Source organism: Myodes glareolus, chromosome 19 (assembly GCF_982192425.1).
Source record: "Myodes glareolus chromosome 19, mMyoGla1.1, whole genome shotgun sequence".
Classification (NCBI taxonomy): domain Eukaryota; kingdom Metazoa; phylum Chordata; class Mammalia; order Rodentia; family Cricetidae; genus Myodes; species Myodes glareolus.
In genome coordinates this window covers 60,138,478-60,164,519 of record NC_142044.1, presented here as the reverse complement: position 1 = coordinate 60,164,519, position 26,042 = coordinate 60,138,478, and the positions used below count along the sequence as shown (strand labels likewise).

At 45.9% G+C, this 26,042-nt stretch overlaps 1 protein-coding gene across 6 annotated transcripts in view; it reads right to left on the bottom strand.

Annotated features, from left to right (window-relative positions):
• Pced1b (PC-esterase domain containing 1B) overlaps positions 1-26,042 on the bottom strand; it is a 145,983-nt gene that overhangs the window by 7,759 nt on the left and 112,182 nt on the right. Inside the window, exons 3-4 of one of the 6 annotated variants that reach the window (XM_085678759.2) lie at positions 19,678-19,767; positions 15,498-15,633 (exon numbers count right to left, since the gene is read on the bottom strand). The gene's annotated coding sequence lies outside the window, so the exon portion shown is untranslated. Of the gene's footprint in view, positions 1-230; positions 3,257-3,334; positions 3,825-15,497; positions 15,634-19,677; positions 19,768-26,042 lie in introns of those variants that run through there. The other 5 variants (XM_087899212.1, XM_085678762.2, XM_085678760.2 and 2 more) reach the window with 5 other exon arrangements.

The window sequence follows — 26,042 nt, the reverse complement described above, 5'->3', positions numbered from 1 at the left end:
TCAGGCTGGAGGCCCATCTTCCCCGAGCCTCGGTTTCCCCCACCTAGGAAGAGAGGGCACCCGGCGTCTCAAAGGCCTAGCCACGCCTGCAGAACACCAGGCCCCCTTTAAGCTCCAGCAAAGTAAACTGGCCCCACTCAGGTTCTAGAGAAAACGGCCCGAGGACCCCAAGTCGCTGAGCCCCCGACCCCGAGGTCCCCTTCCCACCGAGTGCAAAGGCAGACACGTACCTGCTTCTGGGAAAGCCAACAGCCAAGTCGCGCGGGAGTTCGCTACATCCTCAAGCTACATCTCCAGAGTGGACTAACCCTGCAGTCTGCCTTTCAGTCACTAGTCCCAAGGTTAGCTCCCACCCTCCTAATTTCTTGCTGTTAAAAAAGAAAAAAGGAAAAAAAAAAAAGAGAAAAAAAGAGGAAGAAAGAAAGGTAACTTTGCTGGCTCCACCTCCAGGCCTGTCCTAGCGCCTGGCCTTCAAGGCCAGTTTTAAAGCGCTGTTTGCACTGCCTGTGTCCCGTCCTCTCCTCCCACTCACTCCTCCTCTGATTTTAACTTGGCTTCCAATCGCGTCAAACCCGAAGACATTTGTCAGTAAATCAGCACTGGCTTCTTGGCTTCCTTTCAAAGGCCGATTCTTGACCTTCCCCGCGGCTGCCGATCACACTTCTGCAGCGCCCTCCGGGGTCCCTGTCACTGGGTTCTATCTTGCCCTGGATCCTTTGCGGTGCTTCTCGTTCTTTCTCAGGGGTTCCCTCAAAGCTGGTCTTTCTCAAGGCCCTCTCACCGGTTCTCCGGCCTCCCGCAAGCTTGGTTTCAGTCACCCTCCAGCCTGAGAGCAATCCCAGTTTTGCCCTCTCTAGCTCAGGGTCTCGCCCGTTTTCCTAGTCAGACTGTAAATGGCTTCTCTTCCCAAGATCCAGGAGGGATACGAAGGACCACCCATCACCTTATCAATACTATTTGTATGCAGATGACTCAGAATTGAGGCAATAAAGCCACCAGGCTGGGTGGGAGGGCCCGGGACTTGGCCCTGGGGTAAGATCCAGCTGGAGATTTCCCTCACCACCACCAGATCTGCACTCTCAGCTTCAGGCATTGTGGCCTGGAGGGGAGGAGAGGAGTAAGTTACTGGTGATTTCTTAATAGTGGATGGCTAGGCTTCCTCACCCCAGCCCCCCAGCGTCTCCTCCACTCCAGGCATTCAGGTGGGTAAAATTCTTTAGTGGGGGGAAGGGAGGAGTAACAATAGCCTTCCAAATCCTCCAGGGTTCTTTATCCTCTCACCCAAACGTGACAATTCCTGAGACAATTCCCTCCTGACCTTTGGACAGTCTTCCTCCAGGTAAATATTGGTTGTGGCCTGGAATGATGGCAGCCTGCTGTATGTGTGTTCAGGACTTCAATTCTGGATGGAAATGTATGACCTGGTGGAAATGAACTCCATCCAAAAAGCTGGGTCAAGTCGTTTTTAGTTTTCATAAATGGCTGTTTCCACTCTTCTCGAAACATCAAAATCCTTAACCTGAAATTCTGAATGTAGCTCAACCCAACCATTGCTATTTATTTCCACTTTTTTGAGGGTAGGCACTGGGGATCCTACCCAGGGTCTGATAGATGCACATGTCTTGTCTAACATGCATGTTATAGTTATATAGCAAAGTGTATGTTAATGTTAATTGTATGCCATAGAGAATATATTGGCTATACACTCCATTGTTATATATGTAAGGTAGATAGATACACATGTATATTGCAAATATACTTTAGGATTTTTCAACGTTCTCACAAGTTGAGCAGTGTTCACTTTCACTGCTGTTTTTGCTTAGTTTGCGTGGCTAATATTTTTTTATTTTCCACAAATCCCAGCCCCCATCTGTGTGGTGTGTGTGTGTGTGTGTGTGTGTGTGTGTGAGAGAGAGAGAGAGAGAGAGAGAGAGAGAGAGAAGAGGAGAGGAGAGAAATCAGGAGCAAACACGGAATCTGGAGAGAGAGAGAGAGAGAGAGAGAGGAGGAGGAGGAGAGGAGAGAAATCAGGAGCAAACACGGAATCTGACTGGCCTCTCTTCCTCCAAGGGCTCTCTGCTCCTAAAAGCTTGGTCTGCTATTGCAGATAACTGGCCCAGTAAAGCAGCTCCTCTCAGACACAAGCTCCTCCCACTCCACATCCCAACTGTTCCCCAGTCCTGCGATCTTGGCGTCTTCCCGTGGCGTGCCCTCACTTGCCCATCCACTTCCGCCTTTTTACAGTGGACATTCAAGGAACACTGACCCTGCTGACTGGGCTGTTTGAGTCTCTCACAACCCAGTCTTTGGTTACCTCCACCTACAGAGAAATCAACACAGGCAGGCAGAGGTTATGCAAAATCGCCCAAGGTTGCTCAGCTAGCAAAAGTCACAACCGGCCTGGTATTGAGAGCAACTTTTGATGGATTAGAGAAGCGTGGGGGCATAGGTTGCCTTTCTTTGGGTAGAAATATGGTTTCAGAACCTAAGCTTTTAACTCCAGCTATAAATATTTGCTGAAATGAAAAGAAGGAAGTAAAATTATCTAGAAAGAAAAATTTGCATGTTGTTTCCTCCTTGTTACTCTCTGCTGGAAAAAACTATTTTTTTATAGGAAAAAACCTATATTTTCCACAAGGAAACAGAACAGATGTGGAGCTTGTTTGGGTCCATTTCCACCACTCAGGATGCTAGCTAGCTTTATTACTAATTACTATTATTATTTGCAGAGAAATGAAATTTTTAACCAATTGGGTAACATTATCTAGACTCCTCCGGTGATATTCAAGTGCTTTGCTTGGTTATCTATGTGTTTCTCTTAAGAAACTTACGGACTAGGTATCTTTCATTTTACTCATTTACACATTCAAAAATCAAGATCGAAAGATGGGCTGAGCTCCCTGTCATCACCTCACATGCTTATGAAAAGCAGGGCTAGGATGCCAAGCCTTTGTGGGCAACCGCAACAGACAAGATTGCTCAGACAATAACTAGACGCTGCACATCCTCTTTCCTTCAGCACTGAACTGGCTGTTTCCTTGCACCTTTAAAAAAAATTAATTGTTTACCAGTCTAGACCACATAACATCTGGTCCTTCGGTGCCACCAAGTCTGGTGGCTGGAGCCCCCCCATCCCCCACTTGCCCACTGACTTGTAACAGAAGGGACCTGAGAAAAGACAGTCAGAAAATTTAAATTTATATTTAAAAGAAAATGGTAGGCAGAGCCCTGTAATCTCTCAAGGTCTTTCTCAGCTTCACAGGGAGTAGGAGGGCAGCCTGGACTAAAAAGAGACTCATTAGCAAAAGAAAAAAGCAAGCTGGAAGGTACTTACTCATTGAAACCCCAGGTGGTATTTTTTTTAAAAAGGTGTCTCTCCGTTGATTCCAGATTTTGTCCCTAGATAGAGTCCTTTCTTGGCTGTAGATCTGAATGGCCCAGACTGTCTTCTGGGTAAATAAGTTCAACACTGGGTGTTGGAACTTTCATAAGCCAGTGTCTGGGGAGGTGATGCCATTTCCGGTGGCCTCTGGGGCAAATGACAGTATACATACAGCATTTGCCTTCTTGTTTTTGGAAGACCAAAGACCGAAGTTTAAGACTGTGTCACTGATGTAGATGAAACCTGAAGTAGAAATTTGGCTCCGAATTTGTGTTCCTTTTGCCTGTCTCCGTAATTTGAATGTAACTATATCTTGACCCTTCCTGTTTTTTAACGGTTCAGTTCCTCGGCTTTTATTATTCAGGTGTGGCGAATACAATGTAGAAAACTTTAGAAGTGGGGAGGAGGAATTGGAGAAAGAAATTTGGGGAGACTGTAAGAGAGAGGTCTGGCTTTGCTTTCTCTTATTCAGTAGCCATGATCCCATCTGTCTTGGGCGGGTGGGGTGTGGGGGCTCTGTTTACAACCCAGCATCCCCAGCTTCCGTCTTGATCTGCCCACAGCCCTGCCGTAGGGGACAGACCCTCCAGTTAGGAGTGGGAATATGGGTCCACGGCTGCTCAGAAAAAGGCAGCCTGTGACTGCAGCACCAGGTAAATGAGGTAAAGGTCAGAACCAGCACTGGTCCTTTCTAGTCCCTCTCCCAGACTCCCACTAGAAACTGTCAACTGGTCTGAAAGGAAGGGTTTGTGATTTAACAGATAAATACTGGCCTTGGGTTCTGGTTGGAATGAGCTCATTTGTGGGAGGGACTGTCATCCCCCCTACAAAAACCGAGATGAAAGAAGAAGGAAATGAATCAGAAAAGACTAGGAGGAGAAGCTTTTTCAAAAAAAAAAAAAGGTTTTTTTTCCCCTGAAAATAGTGAACTTTTAGTAGGTGCTTTAAGCACTTCAGAGCATTAGAATGGAGATGTGTGTGTGTGTGTGTGTGTGTGTGTGTGTGTGTGTGTGTAATGAGCATGGAAACAGATTCCTCTGAATGATTCGAAAAGGGGGAATCTACAGTGTAGGTAGAGTAGGAAATCTATAGTATAAGGATAAGTATAATATAGAAAATAGAAAATTAAGTCTGATCCTTCTGATAGCCAGATGTCCTAGGCTATCGGTATTGACTGGACACAGAAGGGTGGGGTCCTTCTCGTGTGGCAAGATTACTTTTGTTACCAAGGTTATTGGCTGCAGCCTCTAAGTGGGCAAAAATGTTCTCTTAATATTTCACCTTAATAGTTTTCTACTTCACACAGTTTTCTTACTTAATTTTCTATTTTCTATATTATACTTATCCTTATACTATAGATTTCCTACTTTACCTACACTATAGATTGCCCTTTTTCTACTCATTCAGAGGAATCAATTTCCATGCTCATTACAGTGTGTGTGTGTGTGTGTGTGTGTGTGTGTGTGACTTAGGTCCCGCTCTCTACCCTCCACCTCAAGCTACAGCACCCGCTTCTAACTGCAGTGAGCCAAGTGTAGTAGCGCATGCTTCCCACCCCAGCACTAGGAGGGCGGAGGCAGGAGGATTGGTACCAAAGCCCAGGCCAGCTTGGGCCACAGAGGGAGAAGCTGTCTCAAGCACAAACAACAAAGGACCCCAGGACAGTCCTGAAGTCCACAGCCTATGTGCTTTGTTTGAGGTTTTGTTTTTTTCACCGTGTTACAGGTAAGCTGGTCTACAAAGTGAACTTCATTGTTGTCTCCTGAAAAATATTCTATGTCAACCACCGCACGTGTGCCTTAAAATTTAACAGTATGCTCTCTGCATGGTCCACATCTTGCCTAAACTATTTTTTTTGTAACATCTTGACCAAATTGTTTTCTAGGTGTTTGAATTGTAATACAAGCATTACAGTGTCTCCAGACACGACTTTGGTCTAGAACCCAACTGATAACCTGATTGTTTTAAAGTTTATTATATAACGCGAGGGCCTCTGCCCTGACCTGGATTCTATACATGAGTTTCAGATGTTTCCAAGGCCTGAGCTTCAGCAAGTCTGGACGCTGTGGGAAGCTGGGGAGGGTTCCCGGGTTTCTGTAATCAGGATCCCAGGGAAGAGCAGTGGCAAATTCAAGTGTTGGTCAGGCTTCTAAGCTTCACGTTTAAAATAAGGTTGCACCGGGCGGTGGTGGTGCACGCCTTTAATCCCAGCACTCGGGAGGCAGAGGCAGGCGGATCTCTGTGAGTTTGAGGCCAGCCTGGTCAACAGAGCTAGCTAGTTCCAGGACAGGCTCCAAAGCTATAGAGGAAACCCTATCTTGAAAAAACAAAAAATAAATAAAATAAGGTTGCGTGAGATCAGCGGCTGGTTTTCCTGCTTCCAGCCTCGATTTTGAGCCACGTCGACAGCCTCCATTGCTGATCTGGCACCATCGAATGCTTCAGAGCCTAGTGAAGCTTCGTCCTTACCCTCCCCTAAATGTACTTCCTTCCTCCCAGGGCTCCCCTTCCATGACTGCAGCAGGCTCTTCTCGGCACCTTCACTTTGCAGGTGGTGAACCGGAGACTCTGCACAAACTTGAATGACTTGCCATCCTGATAGAGCACGGAAGGATTTTAGAGCCAGCCCTTCCAACTGCTCAGTGGTCATCCTTGCTGCCAGGTGGGGGTGCGCTGCCAGGGTTAGTCATAGTTAAATTATGTTGTTTAGTTTTAGAAAGGGTGCAAGAGGCTGGGGATGTGGCTCACGTGCCTGCTGTGCGTGAAGCCCCAGGCCCTGTTTCTCACCTAAACTGGCGGGGCATGAGTGGTACTATGTGTGCTCACTTTCAGCAATGGAGAGGAACAAGCAAGAGGATCAGAAATCCACAGTCATCCTTGATTACCTAGGGGCTTTGAAGTGAGCCCTAGCTATGTAGGCTCTGCAGTGAGTCTCTGTTCCCAAATCTCAAAGACGCTTGACTGCTTATTCTATCAGACACACTCTACACAGATATTCCATAGCTGAAGGGATTCTGTACAGCAACAATTATCGTGTTAACTGTAGGAAGCTCTGGGCCACCAATAAAGCCAAAGCTGTGTGCAGAGACAATGGATGTTTTCCTGAGACATCTCAGATAGTTATGTCAAAGACGATAAACAAAGCATGCCGACATACAGCTGAAATGATTTACATATATAACCTTGAGTTATATATGTAAAACTTCGCTCTCATTTCCAAACCCAAACAATAACATATACTTTGCAATTTTGTTTGCAAAAGGAAATTCTCTACCCTTTAAGCCTTCTTTTAAATTATACTCTCTGAGTAACGCAACAAAAAAAGTCACAGATCGTATACATAGTCACTGTAAAGACAGGTTGGTAAAGTGTCTGCTGCACAAATATGAGGACCTGAGTTCAGGTCAGCAACATATATATGACGAAACAATAAGGTGGGCTGGAGTGGGCTCAGTGGCTGAGGGCACTTGTTCTTGTTGCTCTTGCAGAGAACTGTGTTTGATTCCAACCCACATGTTGGCTTACAATAAACTCCAGTTCCAGAGGATCTGACACTGTCTTCTAATCTTCAAGTGTACCAGGCAGGCCCATGGTACACGTGCGCGGGCGAGCACACACACACACACACACATACACACACACACAAGCGCAAGCGCGCACGCACGCACGCACGCAAAGCCACTCAAATATATAAAACAGTAAAATAAAACGAATCAAACCATGCATAGAGCACTCCTTTGAGAATCCTACATCCACACATAGGTGTACCTATTCTTCCCCTGAGCATCTCTTTGCCTTACCCCCGTGCTAAAGATTCATGGTAAAAATGTCTTTAGCTGGGTAGGGTGGTGGTAGTGCATGCCTTTAATCCCAGTACTTGGGAGGCAGAGGCAGGCGGATCTCTGTAAGTTCAAAGCCAGCCTGATCTACAAAAGCTAGTTCCAGGACAAGCTCCAAAGCTACAGAGAAACCCTGTCTCAAAAAACAAAACAAAACAAAACAAAAATGTCTTTTGCCAGGTGGTGGTGGCTCATGCCTTTAATCCCAGCACTTGGGAGGCAGAGGCAGGGAGATCTCTGAGTTTGAGGCCAGCCTGGTCTACAGAGTGAGTTCCAGGATAGCCAGGGCTACACAGAGAAACCCTACTTCCAAGAAAACAAACAAGCCTTTTAATAAATTTCAACTCTACTTCATGCCATCTTGTTTTCAATTTTTTTTCTATGGCAGAGTGAAAAAATTCTGCATTTGCCTAAGTGTAGGCCCCTAAGGGTCAAAGGGACTTGTCAGGATGTAGATGTGATTTTTCTGCCTCCACTGACACCTTCCTGAAGATCTAGCTTCACTTTTTACTAAGACAATTGTCTGGGTTATAGATGAGGGCCAAACTAAACAGATACTAAACTGCAAAATTCATTTGGAAAAACTAATCATTTGGATTGTTCCAAATGGTCAAATAATTGAAATGCTATTAAAAACTAAACAAACAAAAAAACCCAACCTATTACTGGGCTGACCATATCAGGGGTAGAGCCATTCAGACCAGCGACAGTCTGGACCCCAGATGCAGACAAAGCTATCCTTTGGAGATGCAGTCTATGACTGACCTTGATTTAGGGTCTGTGCGGTGATATTTCATTTGTATTTTAATAAATAAAGTTTGCCTGAAGTTCAGAGAGTAAAACAGCCACGCTGATTAGCCTTATAGACAGGCAGTGGTGACACACATATTTAATCCTAGTAGCCACACTAGTTTGCCATAGAAACTGGGCATTAGGTGAGGACTATAAGAGGGGAGGAGACAACCCTCACACACAGTCTCATTCTGAGATTCCTGGAGGCAGGATCGCCATTTCAGACTCTGGCAGAGATGAAAGCCAGTGGCTGGCTGTTTTGCTTTTCTGACCTTCAGGCTGAACTCCAATTTCTGTCTCTGGGTTTTTATTAGTCGTGCTGTAGGTTTGTGCTCTCCTGTGCGGAGAGCACTGGAACTTAGGCTCCCAGGAATTTAACTCCACATCCACTGGCGGTGTGGACGGAGGACAAAGCTGTGACTTTGTGGAATAAGTTAACTTGAGACCGTCTGGCTGTGGGGCCAACAGACTGTTAAACCTAATGGAGTCTCATATGGTTCCATGATCATGGTGGCAGTAATAAACACTATGTGAATGCAGTGACTGAATGAGAAAATAGACCTGGACCGTGTGTCCATAGGGGTCTGGGATAAAGATCTCCATGCTGTCACCACGGCCCGTCTCTTCATTCTCCTCTCTTTGAGTTAATAAGTTACCACCACAGGCTTGTGTGCTTGTGGGAACGACTCAGTAAACGGGGAAGAGGGTACAAAGACGTCGGAGAGACTCGCTAGAGCCAAGTCCCTGCCTTGGTAAGGGGCAGATTATCAATTACACTTATGACTGGGGGTTGCCCCTGGATGGGAACACGTCTGGGCCACCAGGAATGTGGGGGTGGGAGGTGGTATTAGAAATTGCAAGAGACAGAGGGTGGAACGCATCTCCTGGGTCGGGGGAGACTGGCTGTACCTGCAGAGCAACAAGAAGGGACCACACACTAAGGCTGCTGGCTGAGTTCTTTGGTTTTTCTCAGGTCTGTCTCAGCAAGGTGGGTGCAGGTTTAGAGCAGGCCTTGAACTCACTGTATCCACCTGCCTCTGCCTCCTGGGTGTTAGGGTTAAAGGAGTGCATTCCCACACCCAGCCTTTTGTGAGGGTTTTTTTTTCATTTTTTATTTTATTTTATTTTATTTTATTTTATTTTTTGTTTTGAGACAAAGTCTCACTATGTAGCTCTAGCTTGCCATACCCCAGATGTAGAGCTGGCTGGCCCCAGACTTTTGGAGATCCACCTGCCTCTGTTGGGACTTTAAAGGATATTATTATTATCATCATTATTTTATGTGTATGCATATGGGTTTTTGCACGTGAGTGCAGGTACCTGCAGAATCTCCACAGGCAATCAGACCCCCTGGAGATGGGGTCATGGGTGGTTGTGAGCCGCATGACATGGGTGTTGGGAACCACACTCAGGTTTCCTGCCACAGCAGTAGAAGTAGGTACTCTCAACTTCTGAGCGACCTTTCCAGCTGAGGGGCTCTGACTTTTGGTTTCATTAATGTAGGCTGATGTTACAAACTCAAACTTTACTTAGAGTCATGGTTAACTTAAATCCAAGCACAGAAAAACAATTACATTAACCAATTACTTTAATTACATAGTGGGACATATTTTAATGTGAGGGCAAAAATAATGGGCTTTTCTCCCTCCTTTTTGGTGGGTGTTGGATATGGAACCCACAGCCTCACAGATGTTTAGCAAACATTCTGCCCCTAGCCCAATAATAGTGCTTCTTCAATATCAAACCTTTATTAGTCCCAGACACAGAATAATTTAAGCTTATCTACTTCGCCCACCTTCTCTAGTTGATGGAGCAGTGCTTCTCTTCTAGGGATGGGTACTATGAGTGGCCAGAAATCAGCCCATTCAATATTTACATAGAGATGCATTTTTTTTCTTCAACTAACAGGTATTTGCATTCAAACCTATGCATGGTTACCTTTAAGTGATGGCCAAATTCAGCAAGTCAAAACCCATGTTTTTTCTTTGCTTGTACAAATATAATAACCTACAATGGTTTTGGTCATTTTCTCTTCAAGAACTGGCAATTTGTATCCCACCCACCCCAGACAGAGTGTTGACTGAGGTTTCTGCTGACTGAGGTTTCTGCTGACTGAGGTTTCTGTCCCACCCGGTCCTGCAGTCGTTCAGTCCCAAAGAAATACACAGAGGCCTACATTAATTATAAACTGGTTGGCCTACTAGCTCAGGCTTCTTATTAATTCTTATAACTTACATTAGCCCATAATACTTGTCTGTGTTAGCCACGTGGCTAGGTATCTTTTTTGGCAAGGCAGTCACACCTTTTGTCCCCTGCATCTGCCACTGAAGACTGAACTTCCCAGCATTCTCCTGTTTTCATGGCCCCACCTGTACTTTCTGCCTGGACTACTGGTCAATTAACGTTTATTTAAAATATAAGTGACATGGTACAGACCATTGTCCCACAGCAAGAGTTTCTCTGTAGCTCTGGAGGCTGTCCTGGAACTCACTTGGTAGACCAGGCTGTCCTTGAACTCACGGAGATCCACCTGTCTCTGCCTCCTGAGTGGTCACCACCTGGCTTTCTTTTTAACTTTTTTTTTTTTTCAATTTGTACTTTTAAGTACATACAAATAATCAAGTGTCTGGAACCTCAGCACTGAGAAGCAGAGGCAGGAGGATTACTGAAAGTTTGAGGCCAGCCTGGTCTATATAATCTGTTTTGAGTCAGTCAAGCCTACATGTTTAAACTCTGCTTTGCAAAACAAAAAGTACAACTTAATAATTAATAAATAATAATGAATTGTCTCCTCTAGTAGAATACGAAGAACTGTGCGGGGCTGGGGCTGTAGCTCAGCTGTAGAATGTTTGCCTAGCGTGCACAAGGCTCTGGGTTCAATCCTCGGCACTGCAAAATGAACACCACCTTCCTTTACATTTTTTTTTCTTCCTTTTTTTTTTCTTCCTTTACATTTAAACCTAACCTGCAGTGCACTAGGTGGGCAGTTCCAGAACATGGAGGACTGAAGGGGGAGGATCGCCATGAATTTGAGACTAGTCTGGGCTACTTAGCAAGGGCCTATCTTAGAAAACCAATACAGTAACAAAAGAATTTGGAGAGGACAGGAATGATGGGTGGCTCAGTGGTTAACCTTGTGTGCTGCACTTACCAATGGTCAGAGTCTGGTTCCTAGCATCATCACAGGCAGCTCACACTCCAGTTTCAAGGAAATCCTATGTCTGGCTGCCTCTTGTGTGACACACACACACACACACACACACACACACACACTCACACACACTAAAATACTTTCTTTGTTTGGGCGGTGGTGGCACACGCCTTTAATCCCAGCACTTGGAGGCATAGACAGAAAGACAGCAGTGAGTTCAAGGTCAGTCAGGGGTGTGACACAGAGGAACCCTGTCTTGAAAAACCAATAAATAAATAGATAGATAGATAGATAGATAGATAGATAGATAGATAGATAGATAGATAGATAAAATTGAGATAAGGTTTCAAGGTGTAGCCCTGGTTGTCCTGGAGCTCACAGAGATCCACCTGCCTCGGCCTCCTGGGTACTGGGATAAAAGACTTGTGCCACAACCACCCGCAAATAAATCTTTCTTGGAAAACAGAAGACTTTGGAAGCCAGGTGTTTAACACCTATAATCCTGGCACTTGGAAACTGAGACCAGAAGATCATGAGTTCTAACCCAGCCAGGATTTCATGGTAAGAACCTTGTCTATACATAAATAAATCAAATTTTGAAATCTGAATTAAAACATCTCACAAGTTCAGCTTAGTAACAACTAAATTTTGTGCTAAGTCAGCATATGTCAGCTTCTCTTTGGTTGTTGCTAAGTAGGGTCTTAGGAGGTTTGAGAATGGATGAAATGAGAGACCCAAAAAACTGTCTACAAGCTGTCTTGGAATCTTGTTTTATGCTCAGTCTTCTCTCTGCTCAAGCATGGCTTCCTGGTTCAGAGCACAGGCTTTGCAGGCTGGGAAAGTGGAAAGGGTCTCAAGTCCTTAGCTCAAGAGTCACGTGACTCTGGATGCTTGATTCCTGTGGACCCATTCCCAGTGTCAGCTAGTAAATGTGTGGATTGAGCAGCTCGGTTCTCAGTTTACTCTAGGAAGTGGTATGTGCGCGGTGGGGGTTGCATGTTTGGGCAGTGGAGAGTGGTACAGCTCCACATGCCTACAGTCATCTTGGCTCAGTGTGCCTACTGGGCAGTCCTGGCAGATATCCCAAGCTCTATAGCAAACAAAGTTATTAGGACAGTCAGTCGAGCATGGCGTGCCAACCACTGATGCCCAGATTGCTTTTGAGAAAGGGTGATCCGATCCTGTTGACCACGGCCCACCTTCTAGCTCAGCACGGAGGTGCCTTGCTCTTGTGGAGCTTAGGATCCTCTTGCCTTGGTGTTGCTTAAACCATGAAGTCTCCAATAAAATGCCATGTGGCAATCTGGACCTAGCAGTCTCTTTCCTTGGTTCTCAGGCCCCTTCTACCTCTGTCCTCTGGCTCTAGTACACTGTGAATGGGGTTTCCAAACAATGTATGAATATCCATACTTTAATCATACATAATAATACTTTAGATTATTACTCACAGAGCCAGGTGGTGGTGGCGCACACCTTTAATCTCAGCACTCAGGAGGCAGAGATAGGTGAATCTCTGTGAGTTGGAGGCCAGCCTGGTCTACAGAATGAGTTCCAGGACAGCCAGGGCTACACGCAGAAACCCTGTCTTAAAACTAACAAACAAACAAAAACCAAACAAAAAAATCCTAATCAGCCACAGGTAAAACGCAAATGCTGACAGGTGCCCTGTGTGATGAGCACAGCTCTGAGCTGTCACGGAGCATCCTGTAGGAACGAGTTCTGCAGGTGGACAAGGATAACACAGGCTGTCTCGAGGCTTGGAAGACCGAACAGCCTTTCCCATTGCAGTCAGGCTCCGCGGTGAGCGTGGACCATGAAGCAGGCTCGCATGGTCCCACAGGCTCAGGTCATGGTTTTCTTTTCTAAGCCTTTTCACAAAAGACACCTAAACACTGCGTGAGACCAGAGGCCTTACATTCTATTAGAAATGTGTCTCTCCCCTGTAAAGAATGTCAAGGGGCTCCAAGTCACTGAGGCGGTGTGTTCTGAGTCCATGCTGAGCTCACCCACACTCCTTCACCAATCTGACCGTTTTTTAGACGCACAGTTCAGAGAGAGGTCCGTGCGTGTTTGGGGTTGCACAGTTCTTTCATTCTGCAAATCTGAATCTCTCCATCCTATTCCCTCTCCCCCGGGACCCTCACCATGCAGCTGCGTGTTCTCAGTACACCCTATGTTAGTAGCGCTCATATACTACCTGTGACAAGCTTTCTGTCCCCAAGAAACTTAGCTATTCCTCGGCTACCATGACCTCTGTAGCTCAGTCCACACTAGCGCCAACATCAGAGTGTTATCCTAGTCAGGGATGGGGGTGCATGCCTTTGACCCCAGCACCCAGGAGATACAGGCAGACGGGGAATCAAGGCCAGCATGGTCCCAGGTAATCTAGAGCTACATAATGAGACCCTATGTCAAAAACTCAGAAACAAAAATGCTTCATCCATAGGCCTAAAAGCATACCCAAGAGGACGCGGGCAGCAGAAGCTGATGACGGGCATCCCTTTGCTTTCACGCCACAATTGGCACTGTAAACTTTTCTCCGAAAAACAAATGGCTTTCCATTTTCACCTCCAACTTGTCCTATTCAAGCCCTCTACTGACAATTTTAAGAGTCTGGATATTGCTGGGTGGCGCACGTCTTTAATCCCAGTACTTCAGAGGCAGAGGCAGGTGGAGCTCTGTGAGTTCGAGACCAGCCTGGTCTACTGAGCGAGTTCTAGGACAGGCTCCAAAGCTACATAGAGAAACCCTGTCTGAAAAGTCCAAAGCAAGCAAACAAGCAAAAAATGTCTGGATATTTAAAAATTAGTGCTTTAAAGTGGCATTATTAATTAACTCTAACAGTGGCAACTTGGGTTTTCCTTGGTGAAAAGCCTTCTTTTTCCCAAAACCAAAATGCTAAGCCTTAACTTACTGAGCCCACAGAGTGGGCTCACCGATACAGTCATTTTCTAACTCACTGGCCTCTGGCAGCTCTGCCTTTCCATAGAAAAGGTTCCAGCATTTTCAAATGCTATTCACAGCTAAATTCTGGGACGTGGAACTGGTTTATTCAGGAAGGAGACAACTTGGTGTTCCTTGGTGCGTGTCATTCTTCCTTTCCAGATAAACATCCCTCCGGGGCCTCTCTCCTGGCACAGTGCTTGGCACCAGGGTCATAAAACACATGACAAAAAACAGCGAAGGACAAAGAAATGTTTCTTGTAAACTTTGTGATGCTCTAAGGATCTGACTTAAAATACATGCTGAAGGAAAGATCTTATTTTCTGGTTCTGAGGTCTGCAGCCCCTGGGCTGTCTCCAGTCAGAGTCACCCAGCAGGGGCAGAGACTTGTGGCAACCTCCCCAGGCCAGGCACTCGGCTGGCCTCTACCTCAGGTCACACAGGAATCACTCGTGCCTGACTTTCCCTCTGTCGCAGGCTGCTGTGTTATCTGAGGACACCAGCCTTCCTGCCTTATCAAGGAGCCTCGGAGGGACTGCAGGTCTCAGCCCCCACACAAGACCTCCGTGTTCTTTTAGGCTGCAATAGTAATTCTGAACGTTCTAGGTCCAGTCCCCCTGGTTTACAGAATCAACAGGTGCAGCTGCCATTTCCTGAGAACCTCTTTTACACAGAGACATCTTACATCCATTGCTACCTTTAGTGCCACCTACAGACTAGCAAGCAGTGTCCGTGGAGGAAAATACCTCTCAAATGGCCGCGCCAGATGAATCCACCTCCCACCTGGCCTACCCTGGCACTTAGCAGGAAACTGAACCCACACCTGTTCCATGCCTACAGGGTGACCTCTGCGACAACTGAAACACTGCAGCAAAGAGGAGGTTTTGACTTTTGATTTGGAGGGGAACAGAGCCTGACACCAATGACTTATGCCGGTTTCCGGTATGTCACTACCAGCATGTCTAGGGGCAGTGGGTTTAGAAATCTGTGAAGGAATTCTGGATCACAGAGTCAGGATCTTGGGGAAACTTTTACCTCATTTATGTAAGGCTTTCTTAGGATTACTTTCCTGGGGGAACCCTCTCAAACCCTGGGGGCTTAGAGCACCCCGGGAGCCAGCAAAGTCTGAAGGTGAAACTGTCACATGGGGGAGTTTGATTGGCCACAGACTGATATTTTAGGAGGAAGTGGGCTCAGAAAATCCTGCAACCCTGGCCTGACAGAATGTTTGTTAAAGAAAATGAGAGCAGGCGCTGATTATCACTCTGAATGGCAAGAGGCGCCGCATGTTTTGTGTGAGTTTCATGGTGGCTATCACAGGCCTGAGCCCCTCTTTGTCGGTGGGGGCTGTGCCTGGTGTGTGTGTGCTGGGGGAGGGGTGCATACTTACATGTCCGTGCAAGGAAGATCCTGTTGTCCTGTCCCTCCATCGCTGGGCGCAGAGGAGGAAAGAGGAAGGAAGGCCAGAGGAGAAAAGGGTGAGGAGCTCCGCTTAGCTTTGTTCTCATTGCCGAGTCATCCTTGCCCTGTGGAGAGAGTCAGCACTTCCTTGAGTGGCAGTGGGTGGCGCAGCCTCTGGGGCTGCTCCAGGGCAGTGGTTGGGGCTTCCTCTTTGGTGGAGTTCATAAGGTGAAAACTTGGCTCATCTCTGGGCCACAGGATGAACCCAGATGCCAGCTCCTCAGTTCACCTCGGCTAAGCCAAGAGACTAGCCATGCCAATACAGATCGGGACCCATCTGTTCTACACATCTGGTCTAGAGACCTAAACGAACTCAACCCGACTATCACCTTCAGGCCAAGGCTTTCTTTTCTAGGGGCCTTGACCATGGGATCCGACAGGTTCCTACGGACCATCAGGGCTTTTCCACACTCCTGCCCCAATGAGAGGCCAGAGCTGTCAGACTCTGTTGACAGCAGTTCCGAAGCCTGGCAGAGACCTCTGACACGGATGCCAGCAAAGCTGGCTCTAGGTCCTCAGGACGAGGCTGTGGAGTCCCTGGTCACTATGAGCCAAGTTACTTCTGGGGTGAGCAGACTCTGGGTTAACCACCTAGTGTCCCTTTCTGTAGTTTGGAGGCACCAGAGTTTGGAGGCACAGAGTAGAAGGGGGAAGTGGAGCAGCACTCTGTCAACTTCAGATCAGTTTCCTCCGTTTCTTTTCCAGTGCACGGGATCAGTGTTTTAAATGCCTACAATTTTTTTCTTTCTTTTGTTTTGTTTGATTTTTGAGACGGGGTCTCACTCTGTAGCCCTGGTTGGTCTGAAACTTTCTATGTAGATCAGACTGGCCTCAAATTCAGAAATCCATCTGCCTCTGCCTTCTGAAGATTAAAGGCTTGTGCCACTGTGCCTAATCTCTTTTCTTTTGTTTAAAAAAAAAAGTGGGGGAGCGTGGCAGGAGCTGGTGAGATGGCTCAGTGATTGAGAACATCCTTTGCTCTTACAGAGGATCCAGGTTCAGTTCCCAGGAACCACACAACAGCTCTCAACCATCCATAACTGCAGCTCTTCTTCTCCCTTTTCTCACCTCCACGGGCACCAGGCACACACATGGTATACAGACATACAGGTGAACAAAACACTCATGCATACAAAACAGATCTTCAAAAATCTAAAAGATCTATTTGTTTGTGTGTATTGTATGTGACTGTGTGTGTGCATGTGTGTCATGTGTGTGTGACTGTGTATGTCGTGTGCGTGTGTGTCTTGTTTACATGTGTGTGTCATGGGTGTGTCTTGTGTGTGTGTGTATCGTGTGTGTTTGTTGTGTGTGTGTGGTGTGTGTGACTGTGTGTGTGTGGTGTGTATGTCTTGTGTGTTTGCCACAGTGAACCTGTGGAGGTCAGAGGAAAACTTGCTGGAGTTAGTTCTCTTTCCATCATGTAATTTCTGAGGATCAAACTCAGGTCAAATCAGGTTTGGTAGCAAGTGCCCTTGCCCACGGAGCCTTGCCCACTGAGCCATCTTGATGGACCCCAACTGCAAAGCTTACAATATTTATTCCACTGGAGAGGCTTGATTCACACCTCTTTCAAAGCACCATGGAGATGAAGACAAGATCATGAGTGCAGGGCTAGCCTGGGATACATAGCTCCGTGGAGATGAAGACAAGATCATTGAGTACAGGGTTAGCCTGGGATAAAGAGGATGAGCTGCTGTAACATGAGGGCCGGCTAGTTGGGGATTCTTTCCTGCCCGGTACCCCACAACCGGCATGCCCCAAAGAGAAAATCACACACAGGACTCCATAAGATTATAAACTGATTGGCCCATTAGGTCAGGCTTCTTATTAGCCCTTGTAACTTATATTAACCCATTATTCTGATCTATGTTAGCCATATGGCTTGGTACCTTTTCCAGCAGTCAGCTTCACATGCTGCCTCTTTGGTGGTCTGCACAGGAGTGGCGAGGAACCTTCCTGCTTCCCAGAATTCTCCTGTCCTCATTGCTCCACCCCTACTTCCTGTCTGGCTTTCCCGCCTATACTGCCTGCCTGGCCAATCAGCGTTTTATTAAAATATGATTGAATACATACAGACAATTCTCCCACACCAAGCTGCTGTCTTTTTTTTTTTTTTTAAGACAGGGTTTCTCTGTGTAGTTTTGGCTGTCCTAAAACTCACACTGTAAACCAGGCTGGCCTTGAACTCACAGAGATCCACCTGCCTCTACCTCCCTGAGTGCTGGAATTAAAGGCATGGGCCAAACCGTCCAACTGCTGTCTCAAAACAACAACTGACACCCGATTTCCTCCCCCTTCAGACACTCGCGTATAGTCCTGCACAGAAGTCCCTGTGTAGTCAAACCTTGGACTCCCAATCCTCCTGCCTCTGCTCTTTTTAGAGACAAGGGCTCAGGTACCTAGAACTCCTGCTCTCCCTGCTTCCAGGCTTTGTATAGTCATGCACCGGCTCACCCAGCCCAAATCTCTTATTTTTAAGTGATCAGTTATGGTAAAGAGACTGGAGAGAGTGGAAGAGAACTTTTGCCTCATCTCGATCAGGTAAAGGAATTCCAGCAGAGAGATGAGCGAAGCTGTGGGCCTGGCGCTGGGCACTCACTGAAAGGCTTCAAGACTACTGGCTGAAGACCATGGCCTTTCTTCTTTCTTTTGTTTATTTCTTTCTTTTCCTATAGGTAATTGGCTAAATTATTTCATGGTTCCACTAGATCTAAGGAGTATGGGATGGTTAGGGAGGAAGAGCCAGGGTGTTCTGATGCGTTTATGTGAAGAATCACAGTGTACAGATAGCACTTACTATCGAATTTAGAAACAAACATGACGGCCCATGTGTAGACGAGAAATCAGGACTGAAGGGGAGAATGAGGAAGGTCAGTGTGGAGGAGTGATTAAGAGTCACCGAGAACCTTAACTTCCAGATGCATGACAGACAGGTCGATTAAAGAGGGAGCGAGCTAGAGCTGGGAGTGAAGACAGAGTCAGCACACACTCCAGCAACACGGGCCCCTAGAGGCCGGACTTGGAGTTGCAAAGCTGCAAGGAGCAGAAATGAGGAAATGTCGAGGGAATGAGCAGGGTCATGTCTCAGTAGCTGGCTTCCTGTTGTACACTCACTCCAAGACTGATCTTTTTTTTTTTTCCCCCTTTAATCAGAGTCTCACTATGTAGGCTGGCCTGGTATTCACTATGCAGGTCAGGTTAGCCTCAGACTCATTACAATTTTCTTCCCTTGCCCTCCTAAATGCTAAGGTCACCATGCTTGCCTTAATACAATATTCATCTACCTATCATCTGTCTATCTGTCAATCTATCTATCATCTATCTATCTGTCTGTCTGTCTGTCTATCTATCTATCTATCTATCTATCCATCTGTTTGTTTATCTGTTTTAGTGCTGATTGAACCCAGGGCTTTGCACACGCCAGGTAAGCATTCCGCCACTGAGCTGTATCCATAACCTGCTTTTCTACTTTTTGAGACAGGGTCTCAGTAAGTTGTTCAAGCTGGCCTTGAACTCATCATCCTCTGAGTGGCGAAGATTATAGTCCTGTGCTACAGAACCTGGCTTTCCTTAACCTTTTCATTGTCTCTCCACTTCTCATCCAGATGTGGGAAAAGGGAACACTTCCCACAGGAAGGGGAGTGTCCTGCTGGTGAAGGGAGATTAGCGCTCAGGGTTGGGAAGAGCAGGGAACGGTCCGGGCCTTGTTGCTGGACTTGATGAGCAGTCTTAATGGAATCCTGTGCCCCAGCCAAGTGTCCAGCCGCTCTGCTGTGGCAGAGTACCCCCTGAGAAGCTACAGCTTCAGGACTACCAGGTACTTTGGGTTTTCAAAGGAATAGGCAGCGGATAAAGGCTTTATGAGCTATACCCTGATTTTTAAACATTGGCTCCAAATACATGCACAAAACACAAAGCAGCAAGCACAGATGAAAACCCAACAGTCCGAGGCTTTGCCGATATTGCCTTGTGTGTGCCTGGGCAGTGGTAGGACAGTGCTGATCCAGATCAAACTGGAGCAGGGGATAGAAGACTGGCAAGCAGTGAGGCCCGTGGAGCTACAAAACAGCCCGTAATAGAGGATTCTGAAGCCGTTCTCCACTCACCCTTTTTCTTCTAGCTGGAGAAAAAAAACCAATGATGGTTTCCTAGGTAACATGCAGAGTGGTTCAGTCTGACTGGAATCCCACGTGCTTCTGCAAGAAGGTAGTAATAGGTGAGTTTGAGGATTTCTCAGGGTGTTCCAGTGCCAGGATGGATGCTGACAGGGTGTCACCTCCCAAACCGTGGCAAAAATCTACACTTCTATCCAATACTCAGAGTCCTTGAGAAATTCTCATTTGTCTTTGTAAGATGCCGAAAGCAGGTTTCCCTAAACCCAAGGACCTCCTAAGTATACTGTGTGCTAATCGGTTTTATGTGTGGTGATTTTTGGTGACTGTAGATGATTGAGTACTTGGCGCACCAATAGAAGGATCTGGTCACTGATTTTGTGTATTTCAATTTTCACAGCTGGGCAGAGCTTTGTGGTTTAGTTTCACGGTGATGGCTGGGTTTACACATATTACACTTTGAAGATGAACTTAAAGATCTTTGCTTCCGGGGCTGGAGAGATGGCTCAGAGGTAAAGAGCACTGACTGCTCTTCCAGAGGTTCCGAGTTCAATTCCCAGCAACCACATGGTGACTCACAGCCGTCTATAATGAGATCTGGTACCCTCTTCTTGCATGCAAGCATACATGGAAGGAATGTTGTATACATAATAAATAAATCTTTAAAACAAAAAGATCTTTGCTTCCTGATGCTCAGACTGAGGGAGAGGATCACTTGAATTCAAGAGTTCTCGGCTCGCGGGGCTGCAGAAAGAGATGGTTCAGTGGTTAAAGCACTTCCTGCTCCTGCAGAGGACCAGGGTTTGAGTCCCAGAACCCACATGACAACCCACAACTGGCTGTAACTCCACTTCTAGGGGATATGACGCCCTCTTCTGGCCTCCATGGCCCCCATGCAAACACATGTATAGACAGACATACGTGCAGGCAGAAACACTCAAGCATATAAAATAAAAGTAAATAAAACTTTCTTTTATAAAAATTTCATTTATATATATTTTTAGATGAGTGTTCTGTCTGCATGCAAGCCTACATGCCAGAAGAAGGCATCAGATCTCACTGTAGATGGTTGTGAGCCACCATGTGGGTGCTGGGAATTGAACTCAGGACCTCTGGAAGAGCAGCCAGTGCTCTTTAACCACTGAGCCACCTCTCCAGACTCCAAAAGTAAATAAAAATTAAACAAACAGAAAGAGTTCCTGGCTAGGTTGGATAATGTATTGTGACCCTGTCTCAATAAAGCAAACAACAAGGTTCCTATCCTTTGTTAAGGACTAGGGACACTAGAACACTGTTAGGACTGTACCAATAGCCCACACGCTCACAGCTTTAGATCCAGGTTGACATTACTATACTTGTGTTCAGCACAAGTGACATTTTACCACCAGGGTGACCCTGGCATCCCAAAGCTTGGAGGACAAACTGCTATTGGTATTTTATTAACTGAAGTTTGGAGTTTACACTGGGACTCATGCTTTGTGCTAGAACGTTCCATGCATTTTGAGCTCACGTACTTGCTGCCAAGCCTGACAATCCAAGTTCGTTCCCTGGGCCCCACACAGTAGAAGGGAGACCTGACTCTGAGAGCCGACCCCCACATGCATGGTAAACAAATGTAATTAAAACAATTTCCGTTCTGGGGGTTTTAGTAATTGTTTAAATGCCTCCCACCATAGTGCTGTAGAGTGGAATTTCATTCCCAGAAATCCCCCTGTGTTCGACCTCGACACCCACCTTTTCTCCCTGAGAAATCCAGGCAGTCATTCCTCCCACTCATTCCAGCCTGCCCTTCCCGAGTAAGTATCAATCGTCGGGTTGTATCAGCAAGCACAGTTGCCTAGCTGTAGGGTAAGACTGTTTGGTTTCTAGGGAAACAACTGGTCTGTCTCCTGTGGTCCTCATTTTTTCATTGTTGCTGCCTTTGAAGCTACTGCGCCTAACCAACACTGGATAGGCAGCAAGAACTGCAGCCTGAGGAAATCCTGCTCCTCAAAAGAACTCAAGATTTAAAGGTTGACGTAGAAGTCTGCTCCCCAGAGAGGCTGAATAGCAGGCAGCTCACCTCCTCGTGTCCCCCAAGACGTTTTCCTGCTTCTCCTAGCTCCTTAAAAACTCTTCTTCATCTGGCTCCTCCCTACGACTTCCTGTCAGCTAGTTACTGCTGAGTCAGCCTCCTGACCGCAGGTGAATTTTATTTAACCAGACACATGTTTGCATCATTAAACAAATGTTCCTAAGCATAAATAAAAGTAACATCCCTTAAAATAATATTCTACCCAGTCTTCTAGTTGTACCCCTTTGCGCCCACCGGCAAGGAAGGTGAGTTCTTCTGCTCTACAGTCTCACCAGCATTTGGTTTAGTTAAGGATTTGGATTTGAACCGTTTTTAATAGGAGCATTAGGTCTGTCTTTGTGACCTATGAGGCTGGGTCCCCTTTCATGTATGTGTTTGCCATCTGCGCATCTGGTTTTAGGGAACTGTCAATTCTGGTCCTTTTTCTGTTTTAGAAATCAGTAAGGCAGGGGCTGAAGAGATAGTTCAGAGGTTAAGAACCCTGGCAGCTCTTCCAGAGGTTCCGAGTTCAATTCCCAGCACCTACATGGTGGTTCACAACCATCTATAATGAGATCTGATGCTCTCTTCTGGCATGCAGGTACATATGTAGGCATATGTATACATATAAACATAATAAACAAATAAATTTTTTAAAAAAGAAAAGAAAGGCAGATGTAAGCTGGTCAGTAGAGAACTTGCCTCAAATACATAAAATTCTAGAATTGATGCCCAGCACTGTATAAATTGGGGATGTGTCTCATGTACCCCAGGGTAGTCTTGAACTCACAGCATAACTGAGACCGATCTCAAGATCAGTCTGGTTTTCCTATCTCTACCTTTCAAGTGCTGGGATTATAGGCACACACTTATCATAATAAAATCAATTAACCAATAAGTAATTGGGTCATTACTTGACTTTGGAGCAAACTGAACCTGCCTCATGTGGCTGAAATCAAACCCGTGTGACCATGGTTATATAACTGTTTTATACATTGTCAGAACCAAGTTACTAATATTCTGAGGAAGATTCTGGTGTCTGTGCACAGAAGACACCACAGCTTTTTTTTCTTTCACTGCGGCCAGTCTCAGCGTAAGTTAGGATGTGTCCTGTAGGCTTCTGGTTTTGGGAAAAGATGGGAAAATTGGTGAGATCTCCCTAAATGTGTAGATTCGACCCCTAAGCATATCTGTGCTTTCTGTTTTGAAAGGTTGTCAATGACTAACTGCATTTATTTCCTAGATGGTGGCTGACTTCAACTGCCATTTCTGCTTGTCTGCAGTGGTTCTGTCGTTCATGGCAGGCACTCTTGTGTACAGATTTTCCTCACATCGCTTGGCTATTCTTTCAATGTGTACCACTTAGGCAGTAATGCCGTTCTGTCTGACATTAGTAATTTATAACTTTTCTCTTTCTGATATACTTCATGTTTTATTACATTTTTATTATGTATGAGGGTAGATATGTTATCACATGCGCTATTGATTTATTTTATAGACTGTCAATTTTTATTTTTCTATTTCATCTAAGGCTTACAAAATATTAAAGAGATTGACCAGTTGGCCTGTTGTCCATGCTGAGAACATTCTGCTCTTCCACTTTCTTCCTTCTAACCTCATGCTCCCATTGTTTCCACTAGTAAAGCTCTAAAGTATCCCCCTGTTGTAATATTTAGTATTTGTTGAGCACCAACTGTGTATAGAGTAGTATTTGTAGAGGTCTACTTGTATCCTGTAGACTACATCTCAAGACACTTATCTCTGTTAAATTGATCTTACAGAGCATTGGACAGACAGAATATTGGAAGATATGGAACAATTATAAAGGGATAAAACAAAAACCTAAGCAAACTTGAAACAGTTTAAATTGTATTTAATCATTTTATTTTATGAGTGTTTTGCCTGAATGTATACCTGTGCATCACATGGTGCTTGTTACCTGAGAAGGGCAGAAGAGGGCATCAGATCCCCTGGAGTAAGAATTACTGCTGGCTATAAATCAACATGTGGGTGCTAGGAATTGAACCCTGCTCCTCTGAGATAGCAATAAGGTGTTCTTTACCACTGAGCCATCGCTCTAGTCCCCTAAGCAGACAGTTGAAGGCCAATTCCTGACTGATTATTTCTTGAGAACAGAGTGTGTTGAACTTTGGATTTTCCAAATTTTGGAAAATTTACTTGCTCACAATGAGATCTGGAAGATGGGATTCAAGTATAAATAAGAAACGCATATGTGTTTCAGAATATGCATGCTATAGCCATAGCCTGAAGGTAATTTTATTCAATATTTTCAATGATTTTGTGCATATAGCAAATTCTGCAGCATTGACTGCTGCGGTATCATCTTGGTACTCAGAAGAGTTCTGGAGTTTTGAATTAGTGATGCCTAATCTGCATCACCAACTTCCAGAAAAACAAAATGACTTAAAAAAAAAATCTGACCATAAGGGAATTTTCATGCTTAGCAGCTGTTACTATGCACGTAGGTAGGCACAGTAAAGTGTTCAGTGAACAGATAGCCTGGTGTGTCATGTGTTGTGCACGCCTAGAATCCCTGGACTTGGGACGGGGAGATAGGAGAACCGGACCTTCAGGGTCATTTTCAGTTACATAGCTGGTTTGACGCCAGTCTGGGCTACATGAGACTCTGTCTCAAAATGAACAAAACATCCCAGTTGGCTCTAGTGGATGGATCAAGGTCTATTTTCTTAGACCTCCTTGCCTTGCCTCAGGATCTGATCCTAGATGATATCGGATAATTACAAACTTTGTGCTGGGCTGTCACTGTAGCCGGTCACCCATGGTAACTACACTTCCCAGATGGTCTGCCTCTACCACACTAGCAGACTCAGAGGGAGTCACTGCCTCTGTATGAATTTAGAAAGACGAGCAAAAGAGGGAAAAGGGATGGCAAGGGAAGAGAAGCAAATGCACAGCCACCATGAGACCAAATGACCGCAAAGATAACATGAGTAGAAAAGTTTTGGTTTCTTCACTGGGCCTCTTGGGACAGTGCTCTAACTTTTAGAAATATGTCTCAAGACGATCTGCAATAGACTGAAACAGGCTTTCCCTTACAGGAACACATTCTTCATTTAACAAGTTAAATATAGAGTGTTAATAAATAATTCACAGCACTCAAAATGAATTCAATAACTTTAAATGGAATTTCCAAACAGGGCAAATGGCCAGTGTTGTTTTGAACACAGCTTCATTTCCTGTCTGACTCTGCCACATGGCCACCCTCCTTGTCCTCAGTGAAAACCCTGGCCATATCGCACTGGTTCTCTTGTATAAGGTCCATTCTTTAAATAGTACACAGAACTCCCCTGCCAGGGAGCCCTTCTTCTTGGCAGCGCATCTGAGAATCTTCAGCAGACTACTTTGTTCCAGGGTTCCCAGAAGAGCAGGAAATCTTAATATTCTGAGAAGCCCTATTGTTGGGTCTGTGCAGTCTGCCAAAAATAATTGCTTTTATTTGCTTTGAAGACATTTGTCTTGTGTCAGTAGGCATCCTGCAGCCACGTGTGGTTCTACATCAGTTCTAAGACTTGTGGAGACCCTCATCCCAGCCACGTGTGGCTCTACACTAGTTGTAGGACACTAGTTGTAGGACTTGTGGAGAGACCCTCACCCCACAGCCACATGGGGCTCTACACTAGTTGTAGGACTTGTGGAGACCCTCACCCCACAGTCACGTGTGGCTCTACACTAGTTCTGGGACTTGTGGAGAGACCCTCATCCCACAGCCACGTGTGGCTCTACACTAGTTGTAGGACTTGTGGAGAGACCCTCACCCCACAGCCACGTGTGGCTCTACACTAGTTGTAGGACTTGTGGAGAGACCCTCACCCCACAGCCACGTGGGGCTCTACACTAGTTCTGGGACTTGTGGAGACCCTCATCCCACAGCCACGTGTGACTCTACACTAGTTGTAGGACTTGTGGAGACCCTCATCCCAGCCACGTGTGGCTCTACACTAGTTGTAGGACTTGTGGAGACCCTCATCCCACAGCCACGTGTGACTCTACACTAGTTGTAGGACTTGTGGAGACCCTCACACACCTGCACAGACAGGCCCCAGGGAGACACACCTACATTAGCAGTAAGATGTGAAGGTTATAGAAAGGATGGTGGCAAACCAGTGGAAGCAGCCGACCCGGGGCCTGCTACGTAGAGCCACAGACAAGGCTAGACACCCGGAGAGCCTCTGCCGGTTGCCTTGTGTGGTCGGTGGGGCTGTAGTAGTGTGTATTCCCCAAACTGCAATGTACATGAAAGGACAGAAATCCAACTCCCTAAAGG